This window comes from Heterocephalus glaber, unplaced genomic scaffold (genome assembly GCF_053883595.1).
Source record: "Heterocephalus glaber isolate CG9 unplaced genomic scaffold, H.glaber_assembly_v1.0 deba00001444, whole genome shotgun sequence".
In the NCBI taxonomy this organism is placed as follows: domain Eukaryota; kingdom Metazoa; phylum Chordata; class Mammalia; order Rodentia; family Bathyergidae; genus Heterocephalus; species Heterocephalus glaber.
Genome location: NW_028258297.1, coordinates 22,289,978 through 22,306,341, shown reverse-complemented (window position 1 = coordinate 22,306,341; position 16,364 = coordinate 22,289,978). Strand labels below are relative to the sequence as shown.

Genomic DNA, 16,364 nt, shown 5'->3' with positions numbered 1-16,364 from the left:
GAAAGGAAGAAGTTAAACTGTCATTATTTGATGATGATATGATACTTTACATAGAAGACCCAAAAAACTTCGCAAATTGACAGATTCAGTAGAGTAGCTGGATACAAGGTCAACACTCAAAAAACAATAGCTTTCTTGTACACAAATAAGAGACTCACTGAGAGAGAAATTGGGGAAACAATTCCTTTTACAATAGCATCCATAAAAATGAAGTATCTAGGAATCAATCTAACAAAGGAAGCAAAAGACCTCTACACAGAAAACTACAGCACTCTGAAAAAAGACGTTGAAGAGGATATAAGAAAATGGAAAGACATCCCTTGTTCCTGGATAGGAAGAACCAATATAGTGAAAATGGCCATACTTCCAAAACTGCTATATAGATTTCATGCAATGCTGATTGAAATTCCAACAATATATTTCACAGAACTAGAGAAAACAATCCAAAAATTCATTTGGAGCCAGAAGAGACCTAGAATAGCAAATGCAATTCTAGGCAACAGAGACATGGTGGGGGATATCACAATCCCCAACTTGAAACTATACTACAAAGCTACTGTGATAAAAACAGCATGGTACTGGCAAAGAAACAGACCTGAGGATCAGTGGAATAGATTAGAAGATGTAGAAACAACTCCAGACATACTCAGCCACCTCATCTTTGACAAAGGAGCCAACCACCCTCAGTGGAGGAAAGATAGCCTATTTAATAAATGGTGCTGGAAAAACTGGATTTCAACCTGCCAAAGATTAAAACTACACTCATATCTATCACCATGCACTAAACTAAGATCAAAGTGGATTAAAGATCTCAATATTAAGACAGAAACACTAAACTTACTGGAAGATAAGTTAGGTAGAACTCTTGAAGACATTGGCATAGGAAAAGACTTTATGAACAAAACCTCAGTAGTACGGGAACTAGCACAAAGAATAAACAACTGGGATCTCATCTTATTAAAAAGCTTCTGCACTGCAAGAGAAACCACCAACAGAGCAAAGAGACAACCTACAATGTGGGAAAAAAAAATTTATCAGCTGTACCCCAGACAAAGGACTACTATCTAGACTATATAGAGAACTGAAAAATATCAGACCCCCCAAATTTAAAGACCCAATTCAAAAATGGGCATCTGAAATCAACATACATTTTTCAGACAAAGAAGTAAAAGCAGCAAATAAACATATAAAAAAATGTTCAACATCACTGGTCATTCAAGTGATGCAGATGAAAACAACACTGAGATTCTACCTCACCCCAGAAAGAATGGCTGCTATTAAGAAATTGTCCAATAACAAATGCTGGCAGGGGTGTGGGGAGAAAGGAACCTTTCTCCATTGTTGGTGGGAGTGCAGACTGCTGCAACCACTGTGGAAATCAGTATGGAGACACCTCAAAGAGTTAGGACTAGAGGTCCCATTTGACCCAGCTATTCCCCTGCTGGGTATCTTTCCAAAAGAATTAAAAGAATCATACCACAGTGATATATGCTCACCCATGTTTATAGTGGCACAGTTTATAATAGCGAAAGCTTGGAAACAGCCCAAGTGCCCATCAATGGGAAACTGGATAAAGAAGATGTGGTTTTTTTATAAAATGGAGTACTACTCAGCCATAAAGAACAAGAAACTAGAGTCATTTATAGCTAAATGGATGCATATTGAGGCCATACTCTTAAGTGAAATAAATAGGACACACGTGTAAATACTGAATAGTTTCTCTAATGTGAGAAACTGAAAGTGTGAATAAGGATTAAAATGAATAATTGATAATTTGAAATAGGAAGAAAAAGTCCAAAGGGGTAAGGGAAGTGGGAGAGGAAGGAGAAAGGAAAGAAGGGAAAGGAAAAATTATGAGAAAAGGAAAAAATGGAAACAAAGTCTTTGTAAATAGGGAAGGGTGGAGGGGGTGAAGGACGCACAGGGAATGGGGAAAAAATAAGAACCAAGATACATCATGTACAGGTACAAATACCCAATGACAAACGTAAACGTATTGTTTACCTAAAATGTAGCAATAAAAAAATTTAAGCAAAAAAAAAGAGAGAATTATTTGGTTTTTATTTTCAAAGCATTTAGTTTCAAAGATATATTTGGTTGAGTGTCATGAATTCCACGTGACAAAATAATATGAAATGAGGTTATACCTAAGGAAGATTTGCTGTGACAGCTAGCAACAAGTCATACACCCATGACAAATGGGTAATCATTACTTTATTTTACAAAAATTTTTTTTGTATCTCCAGTTAGGGGGAAAAAACCCCCACTTTACTAAAATAAACCAACATGAATTGAGATGAGCTTGTTATTGAAAATTTCTGCTTGATTTTGTATTGTAAATCATTTTCAATAAATTCATCCTTATCTTCCTAAGCCAGGCCTTTAACATGTCTGGAACAAGACTCAGCCAAATATCAAAATAGGAGGATAGAACTAGTTCAAAGGAAACACATTAGCCAAATCTAAATTAGATGCATCTATGCCCTCTGGGATGGAAAGCACTTATAAAATTGTTATTTGTAAAGTATTATTTGCAGCATATTAATAAAAAGTTAAATATGTAAGGTTTTAAAATAGTGTATCACTAGAACTCTAATGCCTCATTAAGATGGTACCAGTCTATTTAGAACAATGCATAATAGCAGTGCATTTCTCCAGTAGATTATTCTATTGTTCTTCAATTTGAAAAGGAATAATTAATCTCAAGCCTTTACCTTAAGTTTTGGGGTTTTATATTTCAAATTATATATTTTACGATACTTGAGGCTTAAGTTGTACTAATATACTCACATCTCTGTAACAAAAATCTCATGGTCACAGGAAATAGAGTCAGTACAGGAGGCTGAATCGGAAGTGCCTGCAAGCGAAGAGGTCCCCATCAGCAGCACAGAGCCACAGTGGATGCAGCAGCTGTATTAAGGGGGCGATCATCCAGACCTCCCTTACTGACCTGGGACCTACGAGAAAAGCAGGAAGTGATAGCTTCACGTGATACCTAGATCCATCTCATTCTGCCAGCAGAGAGTGTTTGAGGAAAGGACTGCCTCAGTTCATAAGCTCTGTAAGGACAGGCCATGTTGTACTTTCCTCTTATTCTTATCACCAGAAAGAGAAAAACAAATCAAGAAAAGAAACTGCTGAAAGCCCACATTCCTTATGTTGGGGACAATTGCCATACCAGGAGCACACCCACTTTCAGTGACTTCTTTGGTATTTAGCCTACTGATACTGACAGTCAATGCATGAATCATCGAGCTCTCCCAGAGGTCTGCCTGGAAAAAGTAGGAATTCAATTAGAAAACCGGCCCTCCCTATGTGCTGACCACTGGGCCTTCTCATGCACATATGTGACAAATGCAAGAGAACAACAAAAGGTCATGATTTTGTCTTTCTTGGATATCAGGGCAGAAAGGAGGTAGAGAGTATAAACGTCATAAAAGAATGAATATTCAGCTCCAACACTGTGCTTAAGTAAATTTGGAAACAAAGAACAGAACAGTTTTTTATTGCTCAATTCCAGCCCATTGGTGGAGAATCAAAAGGTGAAGCAGAGTGGGTGAAAAACAAAAAAGTAAGCCCAGTAGGAACTTGCTGCCTTGGCTTTCAATGCTACTACAATTGTGGTTAACTATTTGTCACCAACCTTCAAGGACCTCAGTCAGTCTAGCATGGTGGTTCATGATTGTAGTCCCAAGACTCTGGGAGGCTGAAGCAGGAGGATTCCAAATTTGAACCCAGCCCAGCCAACCTAGCTACTTAGCAAGACCCTCTCTCAAAATAAAAAATGATAAGGGCTGGGGGTAGAGCTCAATGCAAAGGCTTTGGATTCAATATCAAGTACCAGGAAAAAAAATGGAGATAATTTTGATGATCAAGACAATAATGACACAAAATCAAATCTAGAAATAAGAAAATGCATTCTATGCTCTAAGGAATTACTATACTTAAAGACAATTGATGAATTCCTGGGCAAGTCAGATGGAAGCATATCAAAGTAGATTCTCAAATTTACCACAGACCTGTCTTGTCACTACTACTTTACACCAAGAAGCAAATTTTTGAGAGCCAAATGTCCCAGTTAAATAAGCATCTATTGCCTTCAAACCAAAAGGACTATTACAGGTACATTGAATTGCTGGCTTTGCTTAAAGTATATCTTTCATTCTCTGTAGAAAAATGGTTCAATATCTAATGCTGGACTCGTTTCAAAAAGATTTCCCTTTATAAGTGTAATTGTGGATTTTATGTTAGGCTTCTTAGGAAACATTTATTTTACTTTGAAATATAATTTCAGGTGAGTGCCTGCCTAGCAGGAACAACTGAAAATTGCTTTGTTGTCATTGAGATTGAGTTGTTTCAGTTTTCAGAAATTTCAAATTGTTTTTACTTGTGGTGACTGTAAGAGTAGTTCTGGAAGTCCTCTTTTATTAGTGTCTGTGAGATATGATAAAAAATACAGTGAACACTGCTGCCAAGTACCATCCGAAGGAAGAGCGGGCTTGTAAAAACATGACAGTGGGTCCTCATCCACCTTACTCTTTGGCTCTGGCACGATGTGACTTCTGGCTCTTCCCCAAAGTCAAAATGACTGTGAAAGGCAAACATTGAACACATTCTGGGCAACAAGGCAGCCACAATGAAACAAGAGAGAACTTGCACAACTGCTGCCGGAAGTGGACAGAATGATGTATGTTTGAAGCTAGAGGGAGTTCTTTTGAGGGAAATTAATACCACTGTGTCTTTTTTACTGTGCCAATTTTTTTAAAACTTCAGACATTCATTGTATTCTAATCACACCTCATATGCTGTATATTTCACTTCTTTAACCTATTAGATGGTCAACCATTACAGGTCCAATTCTTTTTAGCACATCCCAAAGAAACTTAATCACAATGTAATTTTAAAGTATTTCTTCTAATACTGGTAACTTTCCCTATGGAAATTTTTCCTAAAGAAACCACTCAGCATCATAGTTTTGCCTGCTTCCATATTTTATCTTTCCCTGCCTAGCAAAAAGGATGGACTGTGAAGGAAAATTGATAGGAATGGCAAATTACATTATCTACCTGCCTGCACTTGCAGAAAAACCTGTACAAATTTGTGTTAGTTACTTTTCTCATTGCTGAGACAAAATACCCAGCACCCAAAGTTAAAGGAAGAAAAGATTATTTGGCTTACAGTTTGTAGAGGTTTCAGTCCATAACTGGCTGGCTCCAAGGCAGGTGACTTGGCAAAGGAGAAACACTTTATGATGGCCAAAAGGTAGCAAAGCAATAGGGACTTTAACAGCTTCTTTCTGCCCCTTTTATCTTTCCCAGCTACTTAGGGCAGGTAACACTCACACCCTTAATCCTAGTGCCCTTGAGCCTAGAATCATAAATCATTTCCAGCATCACACACTCTAGATCCAGCCACCTCTGAGAAAGCATGAGGCTTTGGTAGGGCCATCTAAGCACAAGCCATAACGAATATGCACTCATCAGACATTTGATTAGGATGGCTATTATCAAAATGTCATAAGAAGTATCAGTGATGGTGTGGAGAAAATAAAAGTTTGTACGCTCCTGGTGGGGATGTAAATTGGTACAGGTATTATGGAAAACAGTGTAGAGGTTACTAAAAAGATTAAAACCTAGAGCTGTCTATGACATAACAGCCCCTCTTCTGGATATATTTGCAAAGGACATGAAATCAGTAACTCAGATAACTGCACTCACATGTTCTTGCAGCATTTCATGATAGTTACAGTATGAAACAACCTGTTATGGTTTATATCTAGATGTCCCCTCAAAACCTCATGAAAGCATAGATGGGAGGGAATTGGATCGTGAGGGTGTGATCCACTGATGAATTTATGGCTAAATGTGATGTTAGGAGGTGAAGCCTGGCTGAGGAGGTGGTCACTGGGGGCATGGCTTGGAAGGCTATTTCTCCCTCCTCCTTGGATCCATCTCCACTTCCTGTCTGCCATGTCACGAGCTCTTCTCTTCTGCCATGCACCATTGCTATGCAACCCTGCCTTGGAGCCACCAACTATGGACAAACTACGAGCCAAAATAAATCTCTCCTCCTTTAACTTGTAGGTATCAGGCATTTTATCCCAGCAAGGAGAAAGTAACTAAGACATACTATTGGTAGATAAATGGATAAATCATAGTGTGTATAGACACACACACAATAGAATGTTTATAAGCCTTAAGGAAGAAGGAGATCTTGCCATTTGAGACAACATGGATGAAACTGTAGTACATTATGCTAAGCAAAAAAAGCCAGACACAAAGACATGAGCTCACCTGTGTGTGGAATTTCATATACAAATCCAGTTTTCCCACCACCATTTATTGAAGAGTCTATTTCCTCATTGTGTGGTCTTGGCAGCCTTGTCTATGATAGGTTGACTACGTATACTTGGGCTTCTTTTTGGGCTACTCTCTGTTCTATTTATCTGTATGTCTGTTTTAATTATTATAGCTTTATATTTTGGAGTCAGGAAATACAATGTCTCTAGTTTTGTCTTCTTTCTTAAAATTGGGTTGGCTATTCTTGGCCCTTTGTGATTCCATGGGAGATTTAAGATTTTTTTTTTATTTCTGTAAAAAATGCTGTTAGAATTTTGATAGGAATTATGTTTGAGTCTGTAGAAAAATTTGGTAGTAGGGATATTGTAACAACACTAAGCTTCCAGTTGATGAGCATGGTATGCCTTTCCACTTATTTGTGTCTTTTTTAATTTCTGTAATCAGTTTTGTGTAGGTTTTTTTGTTTTGTTTTGTTTTTGGTACCAGGGATCAAACTCGGGACCTTGCACTTGTGAGGCAGGCGGCAGAACCACTGAGCTAAACCCCCAGCCCTAGTTTTGTATAGTTTTAAGTACATGTAATTCACCTCTTCAGTTTATTCCTAAGAATTTGTTGTTTTTGATGTTGTTGTAAATGGAATTATTTTCTTAATTTCATTTTCAAATATTAACAGTGGTTTATTGTTAGTGTATAAAAATGCAAATGATTTTTGTATGTTGATTTTGTATTCAATGACTTTAGTGAACTCATTTTTCACTACTATCAGTTTGGTGGTTAGAGTCTTTAGGGTTTTCTACATCTACATATAGGATCGTGTCATGTACAAATAGGCTTAATTTTATTTCTTCTTTCATTGAATTTCTTTTGTTTCTTTTTCTTGCTTAATTGCTCTGGCTAGGATTTGTGCTACTATGTTGAATAAAAGTGACAAGAGTTGGCATCCTTGTGCTCCTGATCTCAGAGAAAACGTTTCTTGTTAGCTTCGGGAATTTTGTGTATGACTTTTATTATGTTGAGATCATCTCTTTCTAGTCCTAGTTTGTTCACTGTTTCTCTTCAAAAAGGTGTTGAGGGCCGGGGATTTAGCTGCCTGGCCAGCACAAGGTCCCGAGTTCAGTCCCCAGTATCAAAAAAAAAAAAAAAGGTGTTGAATTGTGTTACGTTCTTTTTCTGTATTTATTGAGATCATCGTGTGGTCTTTATCACTCATTCTGTTAATGTGTATATCACATTAATTGATTTTCATATGTTGAACCACCCTTGCATCCAAAGAATAAATCCCACTTGGTCATGGTATATGATCCTTTTAATGTGCTGTTGATATTTATTTCCTAATATTTTTGAAGGACTTTTGTGTCTACTTTATCAGAGATATTGGCCTGTGGTTTTCCTTCCTGCCCATGTCTTTGTTTGGCTTTGGTATCAGGACAGTACCAGCCTAATAAAATGAGCTTGGGAGAATTCCCCCCTCTTCAATTGTTTGAAAGAGACAAAGAAGGCTTGGAGTTAATTCTTCATTAAATGTTTGGCAGAAGTCACCAGTGCAAGCTCTTGATCCTTGGCTTTTCTTTATTGGAAAGGTTTTGATTACTGATTTAATCTCCTTAGCAGTTACAGGTCTATTCAAATTGCAAGCTTTGATGGGTTGTATATTTTTAGGACTTTTTTCATTTTTTCTAGGTTACTTAACTTATTAGCATAGAATTGTTCATCATAGTCTCATCATTCTTTTTATTTCTGTGGCATCAATAGTAATGTCTCCTGGACTGAGGATTTAGCTCAGTGGCACCATGCCTGCCTTGCAACCGCAAGGTCCCGAGTTCGATCCCCAGTACCAAAAATAATAATAACAATAATAATAATAATAATAATAATAGTGTCTCCTCTTTCAGTTGTTTTCATTTATGTACATTTTCTCCTTTTTCCCTTAGTTATGCTAGTTTTATCTCCAAAAAATACCCCAACTCTTACTTGGGTTTGTAAATAGTTTTTAATGCAATATTTTACTTACTTCTGCTCTGATCTTTATTATTTTATTTCTTCTGCTAATTTTGAGCTAAGTTTGTTATTTTTCTTTTTCCTTGAAATATAAGATTCAGTTGTTTACTTAACATTTTTATTTTTCATTTTCAACATAAGTGTTTCTCACTGTAAGTTTCTCTCAGTATTGTTTTGGTATCATGCAACAAATTTTGGTTGTGTTTTCATTTATCTAAATATCTCTTCTAATTTCTTTTTTGAATTCTTTGACTCTGGTTATTTAAGACTGTATTGTTTAATTTATACAAAATTTTTTTATTTTCCATTTTTTGTGTGTGTGCCGCTGGTATCTAACTTCATTTCACTATGGTCAGATAAGATACCTGTTACTTGAATGATTTAGAAATTCTCAAATTGATTAAGCTTTTCTTTATGAATGAAGATATGTTTTATCCTAGAGGAAGATTCATGTCACTGGAGAAGAAATCATATCCTGCTGTTAAGTGGGAGAATGTTTTGTGTATGTCTGTTAGTTTCATTTGTTCTATAGTGTTATTCATAGCCACTGCTTTTTTATTGATTTTTCTGTCTGGAAGATCTGTCCATTACTGAAGTCCTCAATTATTATTGTATAGCTGCCCATGTTTTATTGCCTCCTGGAAAACAATTACCTTTTTACAAAAATAGCCTCATTAGTCCAACATTTATTCAGGTACGCAGTTTGCCTTGCACCTTTGCAGCATGCACAGAAAATCCTAAGTAAACTTCATTTCTTATGGCAAAGAGGAAAAATACACGAATTGATTTGTAGGTTTGGAAATTGTAACAGAGAATCACTGGACTGAGTTGAAGAAAACCTATAGTTAAGTAGATCTCCCTCTAAAATAGCCTTGGATGGGGTCTTCCCTCCCCTGGGCCTTGGGCTTGCTTGCTTGCACTATTAAGCTTCAATCATATGCTTTCCAAAGCCCCTTCCTGTTCTGAATACTTGTCAGGCCTTTTGATGCTTCCTTAGTACTGTACTCCTCTCACTAATTTCCTTATCACCTTTGCCACTGTGGCTTCCTAGTCTTGCTTCAGTTACTGCTACAGCTGGGCTTTTTAACTGATCTCTTGCTTTCTGCTTTCCCACTCTCCTGCCTTCCCCAATTCAGGCTCCACACTACCATTTGTTCCTTTGTTATCCAGAGAAAGCTGACCGTGTACATCTCATGTGTAGAACATTCTAACAGCCCAGAGAAATGTCCAAATATCTAAACATGACTTGTAAGGCCTTGCCTTTTCCCTAAAAGTGCTGTCCCTAGCACACTGCCATTTCCTTGCCTGAAATATCTACCCACACCACCCTTTTAACCAGCTGAGTCCTGTTCATCTTTCAATTAATAACCATCACTAAACTAATAACGCATTCTTGCTATCACAATAGTCTGTATATCTAGTCATAATACTCATTGTTTATTACTGATGTTGCTTATTTGGAATTAAACCTCGAAAGAGCCAAGACCAGTCTCTTTGGTTCAAATCATGCTCTTGTCGCTAACATCAAATGAGCACTTTAAATTATTGTTTGAATTACTTCTATTTGAATTCCTTGTTTTCTACTTCCCAGTTTTTGATCAGATAATAATAGCTCTAAACATGATTTTTAAGGAAGAGTTATAACTCATCTAGAAACACCTAGAAAAATCTCTGGCATATATTAAGCACATAATATATGCTAGCTATTACTATTGTTAACACTCTTTTCTCTCTTTAATTATAGCAGTCAGTATGGGCTTAATTATAATTACCTGATAGCTAAAAATGTCTTTTACACTTGAATGCTAAATAGAAAACACGAAAAATAGACACATTAATCAACTAAACAAATGCATCAGGCTAATGGTATTTAACGTGCTAATGAAATGGAGAATCATATTGTTATGTGCTAAGTGCATATAATTAATCAGTTTATTACAAATAATGTACCCATATATTTGGAAAATATTAGTTTTAATCATTATAAAGTATTACTAAATTCTGGCAGCAAATGGTCCATGATCGGTTTCCTCATACCTTAAGCTAATGGAAAAGTCTTGGGAGAAATCATCATTTTGAAGAAAACAGATACTGAATACTTATGGCCTAAAAGGAAATCTGGCATGTATCTCTTAATATTCTTAGAAATTACTCATAGGTTTAGCTTTTATTAATTCATAACTCTTCAAAGTTATGAAATGAAAAAGGTCCTAAAGTCCAATTTCCCGTCTAGTATTTGACTTTCCACAGTGCCTTCTCTGCCAGGTGATCGGACAGCCAGTGCGTGGGCAGTTAGATGATTCAATCTCTGTTTGTTTCCATAGTAACATATGATTTATTAATGGTTTACCTATGAGTTTTCAAGGATACAGTCTCCCAACATTATATAGCCGAGGCAAATTACATCTTAGTCAAAGATGATAAAAGGAGAGTGAACAATGGGTAAGAAAACAAGTGAGATATTAATCAATGTTCAGCTGGATTTTCTCTCTGTCAAGTAGTAAATAATAATGCAGATAGGAGTCATGAGTAGCAAAGATAGAGTATCAGTGTTTTTGTCACTGTTTGTGTTCACTATTGCTCTAACTCTTAATTTACAAGCTTTTTTCATTGTCTCCCACCTATCTAGTTATTCATTCATTACATTTCTTTCTTTTTCATATGATTCCCTCTTACACTCCACTTACTTCTGCATTTTCTTATCTTTCTTTGTTTGTCCAAGTATTATTTTATTTCTATGATACAATGATAGTGTTTTCCCTTAATGATCCAGAAATTCAGCTATAATAATAAATACTTTGACACGTGAGGAATATTGCCGGGTAGCAACTTTAAAAAAATGCAGTTAAGGGCTCAATAAGTATAGGGCAGATAGCTTTAATTTTACAAATATTTAAGTTCCAAATAGCAAATCACGATGCCAGATTCTGTGATAGATAATAAGTAAGATCTGGTTCTCTTTCCTTTGAGGTGTAAATGTACCAGGAAATTTATAAGCCAAACTAACCAAAAGTGGCATGAAGCTAACTATGAGAAGCAAATACAGAGAGGAAGGAGTAAGGGAGGGAGAATAGGTGTAGAAAGGAAGAAGGAGAATATTACACAAGGAGAAGTAAATAAAAATAAAGTAGTTAGCAAAGAGAAAATTACTGTTGTTTACAAATGTTATGCTTCAGGGAATTCAAGGGTATTCAAGATACATTTCTGAGATTCTAGGTCCTTGACCCTGGTTTCAGAAATCTGGACTTCAGCTATGGCTGAAAGGATAGTATGTATGACTCTAGCAAGTCCTTATTATGACTTGAATGAAAACTCTGTAAATGGAGATATTTTGTTTCACCTAAATAGTGTAGACTATTATAAATTGGCATAGTCAGCCCAAAAACAGCTGTCTTTATAAACAGAGGCTTTGAAATAATTTTAAAAATGTGTGAAAAGAGATTAAAATATTTCTGTGAAAAAAATTTATCATTTCCACTAGATTTGCTACCATCCAAATACTTAATGGTAAACTATTCTTTTAAATTATTTCAGCAATGCAAAATCTCTAGTTTCCACCTTCTATAATATGTATTATAAGAAAATATTTAATCATGAAATGCAAGTTCAGTGTGTCAAGTAAATGTAATGATATTTTCTTAACACCAAATACACAGAGCATGATTTATATAAATCCTCATCCTTCCAAAGAATGGAATCCTTTCACTTGGTTCAGTAAAGTGCATACTGTCTTTTTACAGCTGTTCCCAAAGACAAAGATATTTTTGAACTTCATTTAGAAAACATAAATATCAGATTGTTGTCCCAGCCCTCTTGTAATTCAAAATAGCATCAGAGCTGGCTAAACATATTACTCGTGCATTGGTGACAATTTAAAGTTAACATTGCAAAATGAAGATGAAAGTGCAAAATGTCCTACTTTTTTATTTGAAAAATGTGAACATATTTCCTCTTTATATATAGATTTAAGTAGATGTTATAAATACCTAACTTGGGGATAAAAGGGTTTCGGTAACAGCAAAAAGACATTTTAAATTCTTTCTACCTCTCACTATAACAGCAATCTGCCTGCTACTAGACTATAAGATCCCACATAGAGAGTAATCTGTCCTGAGACAGGATTCCACAGAGGGCTGTAAGATTCTATAGCAAGTAAAAGGCTGTTTCTTCCTACAGTGTCATGAATGTGGTATAGAGAAGGTGACATTTCAATAGTAACACAGTGTTAGACATTTGAAGTGAGAGAAAGGATATTTCAGTTTGAAGGAACCATGGAGACAGAAGCACCAGGGACATTCAGGAACAGCAAGTTTGGCTGTTTAATGGAGTTCTTGGAGTCTATGACAGAGAAGGAGCCATAGAAAAGATGCAGTGGAACACTGGGGACAAATTGTGACGAATTTTGAGTGACAGTGTAAGGAATGTAGTTTGCATTTGGTAATAAATAAATCTAGGAAGGTCAGATGATCAGAGTTAGGTATTTATTGGATATTTAGGAAATACCCAGCTCTACTAGATAGTTTACAAAAATTATCCACTATAGTTATCATAGTTAGGTTTCTGTTCATGTAACAAAATACTTGAGACTTGACAATTAACAAGGACAAAAGTTTATTTGCCTCTTGTTCTGAAGGCTGGAAGTCCAGGATCAGGTGGCAGAATACTATGTCATAACAAGGCAAGAAAGCAGAGGACCAGTGGGGGGTATGGAAGAGACAGAACAGCCTCCTCTTATGCTCACTCTCCCAGCACAGCGAGTTCTCACTCCCATGAAAAAGCCATTAATCTCTCTTAACGACCTAATCTCCTCTTAAATCACCCCACTTCTGAACACCACCATAATGGCAATTTCAATGTGAGTACTAGAAGAGACAAAATGTATTCAAAACACAGCAGTAGTTGTCACAAAAATATTGTTAAAAGAAATATTCACTTCATTTTCCAGCTGAGAAATCCGAGTCCCCAATAGTCTATAGACTATGCCCCTGTTCTAAGAAGCAAACGAACTTTTTATCAAAAGGGTGATGCTCATTTCCCTTCATAATCCTGTAGCTTTCATAATCCTATTGTTTTCCCAAGATCGTGTTACTTCATAATCCTGTTACTTTTCATAACCTAGTATTTTGAAGAAGGGAGAAAGGCATGAAAGAGAGACTAGTTTAGAGACTATTTTAATGGGAAATAAGAAGTAACATTTCTGATTCAATTATGCTTGTCACTAGTTAAATAACAGCAAATTTGAGCTATCATTGTTCTTTACAAAATGCACATCATAAAATTGCATGATAGTTTAATTTTGGATTCTTTTGCAGGTGAAAATTTAGATTTGTTTTATTGTCTGTTGGATTTCTTTTATGTTATTCAGGAGGGTTTCCAGATGCTTCTAACAAGAGCTTTCCCAGTAAGAGCCATTAAGTCTAATTTCCACTTTTTCAAACCATCAAAATTAAGCACAGTAAGTGCATAGCAAAAAATACGGCAAGCACATTTTCTTTTCATTTTAATCTCACAACAACTTTGTAAGGTAGGCATTCTTTTGCCATAAAGCCTAAAAAGCGCTTAATAAAAGTAGGCTCTTAATAAAAAGGAAGCTCTACCTGCATGCCAGGCTTCAATCTTCTTGATTCCCATAGCTTCAGCCACCTTTAAGTCTAACACTTCCAAATACTAGGCCCAAGTCTCTCTTTTGAATTCAGGATGCATATATTGAACATCCTATTTGGCATCTGCATGTGGATGCCCAGAGGCAAGTCGTACTCCTTATGTATCAAACTGAACAGACTCATGGTACTTGTCACTCTCTTCCTTCCCTGCCAAGTTTGCTTGCCTGCAGCGTTTCCTGTTTTTGATGGTGAAGTGTGTGTGAGTGTGTGTGTGTGCGTGTATGTAAAATCAACCACAACCAGCCCACAACCAATCCATTCTCAAGTCACAAAATTCAGAGCGCTACACCCTCCACATTTCTGCTGACATCACCCTGATTCCAGCACCGTCATTTCCCTCCTAAGCTACTTCCATCATACCCACTTCTGCCCATGCTCCCAACTAGCTCATGTTATAACCGGCAAGATCTGCCTGCCCCTTAAAATCTAAATAAAAAATTGACCTTAAACTCTACTCCACTTTGGTGGAAGTCAAAACCCCTTTGGCAGTTTTGCTAATTTGGCTGAATCTTTCATTCTCACCAATTCCTCTTCCCTCAGGCATCAATTTCCACAAATGCTGCTGCTGTGCCCCAACTTATCAATGTGAAACTCAGTCCCTCCAGCATGTTCCACAGATGATCCAGTCATGCTACACATTTGTGAGGGTAGCAGACTTTAGTAAGGATAGGGATTCCAGGAGAGTGAGAAGTGTTTACTATGAAAAATGCTCATTTCAGATGGAACATTAGGCATTTCCAGTTTCAAATGACCTTGGGCTCCCTCACCGTCTGCATATTTCCATTGGCTGACTGCCTGTCCTAATTCCCAGCATCGCACCATCTTGTAGGCTCTTCTTCATGTTTTCTATTCCTTTCCTTCATATCTTTCCCCATACTTTCTGGAACGAAGCCATTTTGTGTAACTTGAATATTAGTTTGGCTGTTTGTGTTTTGTTTTTGTTTGTTTGCCTAGGATCTTCTACTCACACCATGAGCACATTCCCTTCTATCTCAAGTGGCTCATTACCAAATATTTGCCCAAGAAAGTGCTCCCCCAATAGGAATTCTGAAGCCAGCAGGTAACATCACAAGCTTTTTACTTCTATTACAGAATGCAAATCTGGTTATTTCACTCTTCTGCTTTATAATTTATAAGTAGATTCCTGTTGCACTTAGCAGTACATTTCATGTTGTTTTAGAACATTCTACTGTTTCTCATGTTCTAATTCCACTTTCAGCCATCCTGGTGATTTTTGGTTTCTCAAAAATCTTGTGCTTTCTCCCGGACTCCAGTCTTCATATACATTCTTCTTCATGGATCCTGTTCTTTCTACAATTAATCATCAGATCAACACTTACTGTCCCATAGATTGTAGATCTCAGCTTAAATCCGCCTTAGACTAGATTAGATCTTCATCATGGAACTCTGTCATCACTATGTACTTCTTGAAAATCCTTTTTCCACTTACAAGTATTTAGTTGTTTGAAATACCTTATTTCCTTTCTTCTTCTGTAGATCCCAAATACCCCTAGGACATGGACCAGATTTCTTTTCTTGACCATCCTGTCCTCAGCACCAGTTATCCAGTAGGCACTCAATTTTTAACCATTATCTGTAATTAAGCATTGAGCAAAGCATTTCTTTTAACTTCTGGTCTTTAATTAATCCTGCATGTAGTGACCAGAGCCATGGTGATGGTGGGGGACACATGAAACAGTTTACTTTAAACTTCTGACACTTTTGTTTTGCCCAAAAAAGAGGGTTATTAAAGAGCAGTGCTTACAAAAAATCACAAGGGTCCCATCTAAATATGTTGCAAACTTGGTAAGTAGGCTACACTGTTAGCTATCTTCATGATTTAATTAACTGGAATCACAGTTGCAAAGACATTTTATGCCTGTGGGGAAATTTGACACTAAAATAAATGATTAGCACTGCCATGTTTCACATTACCCTTCAATAACTGGGACAGCTACATTTTTACAAGTGTCTTTCTGAGGTAAAGCCATTTTCAAACTATAAGTATTAGCAAAGATAAAAGGAAGGATGGGGAATTTAAAAGTCAGGCTCAATTTTATAAAAAATAACATTTGCTTCCCTGGCAGAATTAACCTGTCAAGGGCTTCTACTTTCCATAACACATTAAGCCAGAACATTGCATATCCAGTACTAACAATTTGCCTGATGTTTGAACAGTTGATAACAAATGTCCTTTGTGTCTTTCCGGTTTGTGTACCCACCTCCTCCCCGATCTGTCATCAGCCCAGCAGTTTCCAGGTCTCTGAACTTCTCAGCACAGTAGGCTCTAAAACCGTTCCCATGGTTACCCTCTGTCACATAGGTGAGCTTATGCTGTCACGCACAGCATGTGAGAAAAGGAATACTGGCTGCTGTTGTTCACGCTGTCACAAAGGAGTAGAAC

At 36.7% G+C, this 16,364-nt stretch overlaps 1 protein-coding gene and 1 long non-coding RNA gene across 4 annotated transcripts in view; one reads left to right on the top strand and one right to left on the bottom strand.

The window, feature by feature from the left end:
* Ptpro (protein tyrosine phosphatase receptor type O) overlaps window positions 1-16,364 on the top strand; it is a 249,838-nt gene that overhangs the window by 95,065 nt on the left and 138,409 nt on the right. The window lies entirely within an intron of this gene.
* Window positions 12,876-16,279, bottom strand: LOC110349424 (uncharacterized). The gene is made up of 3 exons (XR_002395365.2): window positions 16,183-16,279; window positions 15,434-15,554; window positions 12,876-15,271 (listed from the first exon to the last, which is right to left on the bottom strand). It is a non-coding gene; the product is annotated as an uncharacterized LOC110349424 (long non-coding RNA).